This window comes from Theobroma cacao, chromosome 4 (assembly GCF_000208745.1).
Source record: "Theobroma cacao cultivar B97-61/B2 chromosome 4, Criollo_cocoa_genome_V2, whole genome shotgun sequence".
Classification (NCBI taxonomy): domain Eukaryota; kingdom Viridiplantae; phylum Streptophyta; class Magnoliopsida; order Malvales; family Malvaceae; genus Theobroma; species Theobroma cacao.
The window spans coordinates 12,502,614-12,512,558 of record NC_030853.1 but is presented as its reverse complement, the minus strand read 5'-3'; positions in this window follow the sequence as shown (position 1 = coordinate 12,512,558).

The following is a 9,945-nucleotide window of genomic DNA, read 5'->3' as shown; positions in this document are numbered from 1 at the left end:
ATCCAAGTGGAGGAGAAGAAATACAAATAAATTTTTGGAGATGAACGACGAAAGTGAAATACGCATGTTTTGCTAAGTCGAACCAATGCGAATAAGTAAATATTTAAATATTATGGTAATACCGCGTTGAAGTGCAATTTTGATATTTTGGTGGTACACGTACAGAGAAAGGAAGATAGATAAAAATTAAAATTTTTAGATGCATTGAAGAGATCGAATTTAAAGTATAAAAGTTGAAAGATTATGTAGAGAAATTAAATGGAAGAGATAAAATAAATGAATGGTAAAAATAATAATACAAGTATGTATATATAAAAAAAATAATATAGGAAGACCAACATGGGTAGCCGCCCATGTGGTCAATAAAAAGATTCAAAAGACTCTTTAATTTAATTGATGGAAGGGGGTCGGCCATGTGGAACAAATGAAGAAAGGAAGAAAAATGTGAAGGGCCGGCCAAGTTGGAATAAAATGGAAAGAATTAAATATATATATATATGGGTGAATAAGTAAAGTGAAGAAGACAAGATGAAAGAGAGAAGTCGGTTAGTTAAGAGAAGAAAAAGAAACAAGAAGAAGGAGTGAGCAAAGAGAACAAAAAGAAACAAGAGAAGGCCGAGTGGTGAGGAAGAAAAGAAAGGTGAGAGAGCTAAGTTGAGGGGCCAGTTTTGCCACCATTTAGAGAGGAAAAAGAGCTATTTTTTTGCTGATTTTGGGGGCTGGAAAATGCAGCTTTGCTATTGGTTTTGGAGGTTGAAAAGTGCAGATTTTTGTAGCTAATTTTGAAGCTTGAAATGTGTGGTCTTGGTGGTTAATTGTTGTTGTTTTGGCTACTAATTTTTGAAGGAAAAAGTGCAGCTTAGCTGCTGATTTTTTTAGGAGAAACAAAGCAGCTTGGCTACTGATTTTGAAGCCAATATGAGCAGCTTTAGTTGCTGAAAATTGAAGGTTGAAAAGCAAGAAAGTGTGGCCGATGGTGAGAGGGAGAGAGAGGAAGAAATTTGAGACGATTTGTGCATGTGAGAAAGAAAAAGAAAGACAAGCAAGGGCTGCTGGACGGTGGAAGAAAAGAAAGTAACAAGAAAGAAAAAAATGGGCATGACCCAATAAGAAAGAAAAATGGGTATGGCCCAATAAGAAAGAAAATGGGCATGGCCCAATTATAAAGAGATGGGAAGAGTTCATGAAAAAGGGTCTAAAAACAACAAAGGAAGAAAAGTCCAAAAGAAAAGGAAGGTGGAGACTTGGGCCAACCTAGCCTAATTAGATAAATTTCTTTATTCTACTCCATGGCTTATTGCAAAATTGAACTATATGAAGGCTAGCTTATTTTATTTAATTATACATTGGTTATTTGGTGATATGAATTAAATTTAAATTACTTTAATACAACATTTGAATATTTTATTAGGAGGTGCCATAGGACTAAAGTAAAGAAGAAAATGTGAAATTTATGAATAATGATCAAATAAAGTTAAGAAATTTTAAATGATTCGTTGTGAAGAATTAATGATGTTGGAGGAATTTAAATGCATAATTCGGTTGAGAGTGTTAAGTTGAATGGTAAAATATTGGAAGAAATGAGGAGAAATAATGCAGATTTATGATAGAATGAGGGAGAGTAGTGGAATTGATGCACTAAGTATATTAGATTTAAATTATTGCTAGGAAAGTTTGTTGTGGGAGCATGCCGAACGACGTAGGTGACTGACAACTAAGAATAATTATACGAGTACGAATCAATAGCAATGTAAAAATCCCGCTATTGTGAAGTGAGTAACCTTACCATCATTTTAATTATCTAAAGTATGTTTTATTCAATTTTTGTGAAATTTATGAAAATGAGCTTTAATGGTAAATTTTTATGTTTATAAACAAAATGAGTTTAAACGAAATGATTTTATAAATTGTCTTGAAATTAAATGACGATTTTGAAAATAGAGTAATTGGAGACCACTTGATATGTTGTAAATTTATGGTTTTAATTGATTGGCTTATGGTAATATTGGCATGAATGGTTAAATTGCTAAATGTACTGAAAATGCATGAATTATTGATTTGCCTGGAGAGGCTGTAAAATAAAATAATTGCCATGTCATGCTATTGCAAATTTTATTGTATGGTGGGTTTAGCTTGCTGCAGTGGGCGAGTTCTGTGGACCAACTTATTAGAGAGGCACGAAATCTAGTTATATATATGTACCTCGATCGAAGAGGCACGTAGGGTATCTCTTGAGGTATGGTTAGAGATCACGTCACGCTGAACCACCTCATGATGATGAACTCCGCTAATTCCAAGGAACGACTGTGTTTTCAAAACGAAATAAAAATGTGTTTTATGCGAAATGTGAATTTTTAACAGCCTTGGTGGGCTCGAGTGTACGCCTCTGATCAAGGTGTCATCGAGTACTATTTGATGGCATGAGCCAAATGTTTATGAAAGTCATAAGCCTTAATGAGAAATTAAATGAAAAATAACTGTTTGCATGGGTTTGGATGAATTTTCAAATTGTGAAATACGTGATGTGATGGGATATTTTGATTGTCTCCTTTTACTCGGCTTTAGTTGATTTAAATGATGTTTGTTTACTCATTGAGATTTTATAATCTCATCACCCTCATTTCCACCCATTTTAGGCTCAGGATAGACTGTAGATAGCTGGTATCATCGAGGACTACAGTTGGACTTGCATCATCCAAATATTGTAGGTTCATTTCTTTTGATACTTTTGGTCATTCGAGGGCTCACGTGTCATTGTAAATTAAATTTTATATTTTGGTTATCTGTATTACAGTATGTATGAATTTATTTAGCTTTTACGCTACAAAAAAATTATTTACAGGTAACTCTATAAATATTGTTTTATAAAAAAATAGAATATTTTATTGAATATTTTTATTATATTCAAATAGATATAGTTTCATTTAAAATGAATGTTTTAGACATCTAAATTTATTTTTGATTGTGAAATATGTGTTTTTCACTCGTATACTACATTTTTAACTAGTTTTGAGATTAGTATGAAAAAATGACCAAAATGCCCTTGTGAGACAAAAATTATTTTTCTATTATTTTGATTTGGAAATAGCTTATATGTGAGACCTTAACCTTTATAGACTCATCGTTAGTAGAATAAACGATATCCCTAATTAGGGGTAATTTCGTCATTTCTTTAGTAAGCCCATAAAAGTAAGATTTTTAAACAATATTATGGCCTAAGTAGGCCTAAGGCATAAATGGATGATGATATTAAGGGTAAAATGGAAAGGAAACCAAAATTTTGATGATTTTCACGATTGGGGCAAAATGGTCATTTTTCACATCGGGTTAAAATTTTAAGTTTTCATGAACCCGAGTATGTCTAGACCATTATGGACCTTGTCCCAATGTCAAAAGAGCAAAAAGATTGCATATAAGATTGGAGGAGAATAAGCTAATTTGTGGAGAGGCAATTTGGTAATTTCAAGGGAATTGATAAGATTGGCTATAAATATCTTTCTTCTAGCAACTTCTTCTCCCATTTTCCAGCAGCTTCTTCTTCTTCCTCCTTCTTCTCTTTCACATTGCTTCCAACCTCCATGGAAGCTTGATATGGAGCTTGCATAATTTTCTCTCTCTAGTTATAGTTTTCATACCTTTGAGCCCTTTTGACTAGAACCCTTATATTCTTCCACTCTCTTTCCTTAAAACCCTTGAAAAATCTTATTTTCATATTATCTCTCACTAGTTGGGTGTTTTAGAGAGAGAAAGAGAGAATTACCCCATTTCTGTGGAAGCTATTGGAAGAAAATTTGACTACAAAGGAACCCTAGGGTGAGTGATGAACTAAACTTGATTTTTAGCTATGAATAATGGCTAGTAATTTAGATTATGAGCTGTTTTATTGTTGAGTATGTTTATTCCTTTTATAATGATTAAGATAGTGAACCTAGATAGCCATTTAAAGTGACAATTGAAAGCTAGTTAAGAGACAGCTTTTAGGGTTTATAGTATGTGAATTAACATAATGGTGATATTAATGTGATGGTAGGTTCCAAGGAAGCCTCATCATTCCATTTGGACAATTAAGGGAATTAGAGTTAGCGAAAGGCTCAACAATATACAGGTGAGTGGACTTGTATTTCAAACTTGTTTTGGGAAATGTGAATGATTTTATCTAACTTGACTTTGAAAATGTGCCTTGGGAACAAGCCTTTGGTGAAGTGATTTTATATTATGGAAATGTGCTATACAATGTGCTATGTGTTATCAAAATATGATAGTATGCATGATATGCATTGGTTGCTTCTTTGTATGTTGATGTGGACCTGGCTATGTGCGAGTAGGAGTGCACATAAGCCATTGCTGACCCGACTATGTGTGAGTGGGAGTGCACATAAGCCATTGCTGACCCGGCTATGTGCAAGTGGGAGTGCGCATAAGCTGTTGCATATGAGATGATGATGATGAGAGGGTGTATATGGTGATTGATATCTATATATATATACATATATGGTATATGGTTGTAAATGCAAAAATGTGAGCATTTGATTTGTTGAAATTTGGGAGTTTGCATGTGTTACATGTTGTTTTTGTTATTTAGTATGATGGCTTTGTTTTAAGGGAAAAGGGAACCTTTTTCTTGATGTTCTGATTCTCGCTGCAGCGAGATTCATTCTCGCTACAGCGAGAAACTCTCGGGTTTGTGACTGCAGCACAAGTCATAGACAAGAGGCTATATGAACTCCTATTCCTAGTAACTTACCCTCTTGTTAACATTATGTAAAGGTCATAAGTGGTGCCGTTGTTCGGGTTTGAGATGCCACCCGAGACACGAGCTGTTCTTGGAAAAATTTTAAGCAAATGCTCCTAATGAAAGGCTAATGTAATAACAAATTCCTTCTATTAAAGATAGAGGAAGTTGGAGCTAAACTAATAGGTCCCTAATGATTTATTCATCAATGGAGTTATAATTGAAGCCCATAATTGTCAATGGGAAGAAATTGGATGACATTGGATCATTATTGAGGTCAATATAAAGGAACACATACGATAATGGTAATAAGGGGCGCACTTTGACTGGAATGAGTAGTGATGGTTGTAATTTACTTGGAGTTTATAGATCTAAGTATTAAGGAAGGTGTAAACTGATGTTTATGTGCAAGAAGGTAAGTGCACTATGTTAAATGAGCTTATCATGCCCCTATAAAAATGGTGTGGGCTTTTGAAATATTTTGTAAGCGTATAAGTGTTGACTATGTGTAAAGCAAGTTAGAGGGAGCTGGTTTTGATTCTAATTAAGTGACTATGAGATCTCAAGGGTTAATTTGAACTATTATGGTTTAAAATTAAAGGTATATGAATTAGCTCAAGGGTGAAAATCACTGATTATTATAAATGATGTATGGTCATGAAGTAAAAGGCTAGTAAATGATCTACTCTAAGGATGAGCTTGAATTTTGCTAGGCTTAGTGTGGAGCCAAAGGATTTAAGGACTAGATGTGGATTTAGCAGTTTGAAATTAAATGACATGGAAATGACAAATTTAGTCTAAGTGCCATATGGAGTTCTATATGAAGATCGATATATGAATTACTTTAAAGGTTAATTTAAAAATATGTTTGGTTCAATATGCAACCTATGATGTAAATGATTAGTCTTGAATGTGACTTCTCCAAAGGTAAGGGACTTAAAACATGTGGATTTTCGGATATGCTTTAAGAGGAAGCTTCTGCATCCTAAGCTTAAGAAATTTTGATCTTATGACTGCAAAAACAAGATATAAAAATTTAGTGAATTGTCTATCTTATGGATGTAATTGGTTAAGAATTGATGAGTAAAGTCAAGATCTTAACACTAAGTGGCGTACAATTTTATATATGTGTACCTAAGAGTAAATTTGGAAATCATTGCTTAATCAATTTGCACTGAATGTTGTGGTAAAGGTATATGAATGTTAGTAGTGAAGTATGTCCAAAATGAGATATGTGGAGACTAATGTTCCGATCGCAAACTTGTGATAGGAAGCTAGTTTTGCAAATTGTGGTTTCCATGATCATAAAATATATGGAGGTTATCAATATGTAGGCATACACTTGGAGTTGTACATCTTGTGATCCCCATGCATCATATGGAAGGAGATATCCCATAGGGGAGTTTACCTTGATTTATGGTTACATGACTATAGGCTTGGCATGAGATTGAGAATGCCCTGGCATAAATGTGGAATGTATTGTGAAAGGTTGAAAAGCCACATATATACCTTAACAAGGTCAATAACATGAATGATGGGGAAATATGGATGTTGATATGCTGAGCATAAAAAGCTTAAGGATAATTAATGCAATTATACTAAGTTAGATGGTATGATCCGAACTAAGGACACAAACACCTTGGGAGATTTTAAAATAATGTCTAGTGGGGTCAGTGAGCGAAAGTGTTTTTGGGCATACAATGAACGATTAAAGTTATGAGTGGCTTTGAAGATAAGCCTTTGATTGATTAAGTTCTCAATGGAACCCTATTAAAGGAAGTGTTTAAGTTTTTTGGAAGTGTAGGGAAAAACATAAGAGAATATATTAGCTTGACTTGCTATAAGAGGTCAAAATTTGGATGGCCACGAGTGGCTTGTGAGTAACCCAACAATGTATAGGTAAATGTGCAAAGAAGCTATGATTGATAGATAAGGGTAGAACTTTAATGATGAGACTGTGTTCACTACTTTAGACATTGAACTGTAAATTACAAACATGTATCCACCTTGTGAACGCCCTGGTGAGATAAATTCGAGAGATTTTTCACAATGAGAAAACACTAAAGCTTAAAAAGCAAATGGCTGTATAATTAAGTTGGAACTTGTAACAGATATGTCACATGAGTAAAAAAAAAAAAGGAAATATATATATATATGTTGCAAATATAAGGGTGCCTGAAAATGTTGGTTTGAGGCAATGATTACCTTGCCAATATCTAGATCTGATGAAGTTGTGGTCTCGATACGCTCGTAGATGCAAGGCATAAATGGTGAAATGTGTTTCCCCACAAGTTTCAATTTATTTTAAGTAATTGTTAACGTAAAGTGCTTGGTAAGGGTAAGCAAAGGTTGAATTGTGTTTCAAATGTTTAGAGAACGAGGGTGACACGGGTTGATTAAATGATACTATTACTAGTGAAGGAATAGAAATACACTACGGGAATGGCAGAGATCTACTTAGAAAAGAGATGATGATTTGAGAATTCAAGTACTCGTATACGAGTAAAGATTTGGTAATGAGACATGACCTAAAGTTGGAATACTACAATATGAATTTTGACTAAGAAAATCGACTTATAAAACACGTGGTGTTTGGAGATGGTGCCAATTAGTGGTTGACTCTTGTATGAGAATGGAATATTGAAATCAGCTTTATGTATTCACCACAAATGATGAACATGATCTAACCAACCAAGAGAAGAAATGATTCTAAACTTGATTGTTGGTTATTTTGGTTTTATAGATGGTTTATTGTGCTTAATATGCCTAAGGTTACCCGAAGTTAAAATTTTTGGAAAAATATATATGTATGGGTATATATGTTGCATATTGGTACAAAAAAAAAAACTCATATGGGGTTTTTTATAATTTGATTCGATGATAATATTCTATTAATAGTTATAGCGCTAGACAGTGATTAAGATGATTTATCACTAATTTTGGCAGTGAACAAGTGGATTATAATGCTGTTAGCTTGAAAGTAAGTGTTTATACTTTTGGTATGAGTTCATCAAATTCTATTATATCGTGATAAAACTTGGTGTTTTGATATAGCTTGAGAGGCTTGGCATATAAACTAGCTTAACCGTGAACTAGAATTTGTTAGGCTGTTATGAAGTACCCAAATAGAGAAGTATGCCATAGATTTAATTCTTTAAAGGCTAATGGAATAGAACGTATGAGTACTGGTATAGCTTCAATATAAGGTTTTGACTTATGGAGATTTGGGTAAAAATTTATAGCTTATGCATAAAGGTGTGCATTTGAATTCGTGTAATTAAAGGTGTAAAATCTGCCTTGATTGGCATAAAGCCCATGATTCAAAATGAAGGATTATAGATTTAATTTTCTAAGGTAAAAAGGCTAAAGAAGTTGATTTCGGAAAGGTCTTAGTAAATGATTCCTTGATTTTAAAGTACACTTAAGGAGAGGTAAGTGTCAAAATTCATCTTCGGACTGATAAACTAATAAGGTCACAAGATTTAGCATTTGGAGTAAATTTGAAGAATTTCAAGTTAGATATGTTGTATGTGATTGATGATGAATAAATTAGCTACGACATTGAAAATATAGAAATGATCAGTAATCAAGATGAGACTTGGAAAGGAACCTTAAAGGAAAATTTTGAGCAATTTTAACTTTGAGAAGTTAAGTTATTGATTAAAGGGATTGGCTAAGATCATAGGAGGTATGTGAATGTCATGACTTATTGAAAAGCTTCATGGTATAAGTTAAGATTTATCTAGTGAGCACTCGATCATGAAAGTATTGGAGTTTGTTTTTAGGAATATGATGACTAATGGTTACTAGATTTGAATAATCTTTGATATTAAAAAAATAGATTAAATGAATAAAGAGCATTTGATCTTTACGTATTGTGAAATGCTTAAATGGAATTTGCATGGGAGAATGAAAAATGAAACAGAAATTGGTTGACAAATTAGACCCATAGTCAATGGTGGAATAGATGCTTGAATATTGGAAGGTTTGATAAAGGAGAAAGGTAGAGGAGTTGCGGATGGTTAAGTAAACATGCATAATTGATGATTTAAGGATGATTTGATTAAGGTGTGACCAGAATTAATAGCTTATTTGAATTCTCTTCATAAAATAAAGGATGATATTTTTTTGATCCAACAAGAGTAATACACATAACTATATACTATGACATTGTCGAGTTTTCTATAAGATTGGAAGTCAATATGATGCATAAACCAAGATTCTATGTTAAGAATGTGTCACGACCCAATTTCCCGGGCAATGACCGGCGCATGAGCTCAATGAGCATAGCTCACTAAGCCCAAACAAGCCTATCCATTTACCTTTGCTTAACAAATTTATCATATCATGCATACACACACACCTTTTCTCGGGTGTGAACATAGCCAAAACACAATGGCATTATCGATAATAATATACATGCACTATACCAGTCATGTATTTAGCAATTTACATTGCATACACATATTCACATTGTTAGATTGTATTCACAATACAAAAGGACCCATGACTTTCAGCGGAGACATTTACAATAAAAGGGATTACTATCGAATGCCAGACACATACCCAGGAGATGCACTACGGGGACTCCTCGATCTAGGGTCCAACAGTCACCTGATCTGAAAACATGAATTTTTATAAAACGTGAGTACAATACTCAGTGAGTGAACAAGAAGGGAACAAGCATACCATAAGGAATGTTTATCGAAATCATGATGCATTCATTTTCTCAAAACCATGCAATTGTTTTAGCTCCTTTAAACCCCTCATGTAAACCCCACATGAGTAAATCACTTTACAAAAATCCATGCTCAACTATGGTACCAAAGAAATGGGAAATATGGCAAAAACCCACAAGTTAGCAAAATGGACAGAAAGTTTCTCGCTGTAGCGAACTTCATTCTCGCTGCAGCGAGAACCAGAACATCAAGGAAAAAGTCTCATTTTTCCCTTAAAACAAGTCATCCTGCTAAAATAACAATAGCAACATGTAACACATGTAAACTTCCAAATTTCAACAAAACAAATGCTTACATATTTGCATTTACAACCATATACCCATCATCAACATGCACACCATCCCATCATCATCATCATGCACATCATCCCATCATCATCATCTCATATGCAACGGCTTATGCTATTGTCACTAGGGGGTGGGAGATCACGAAGCATCCCCCCCTTCACTCGGCAAGAGGTGCACTTCACTCCGG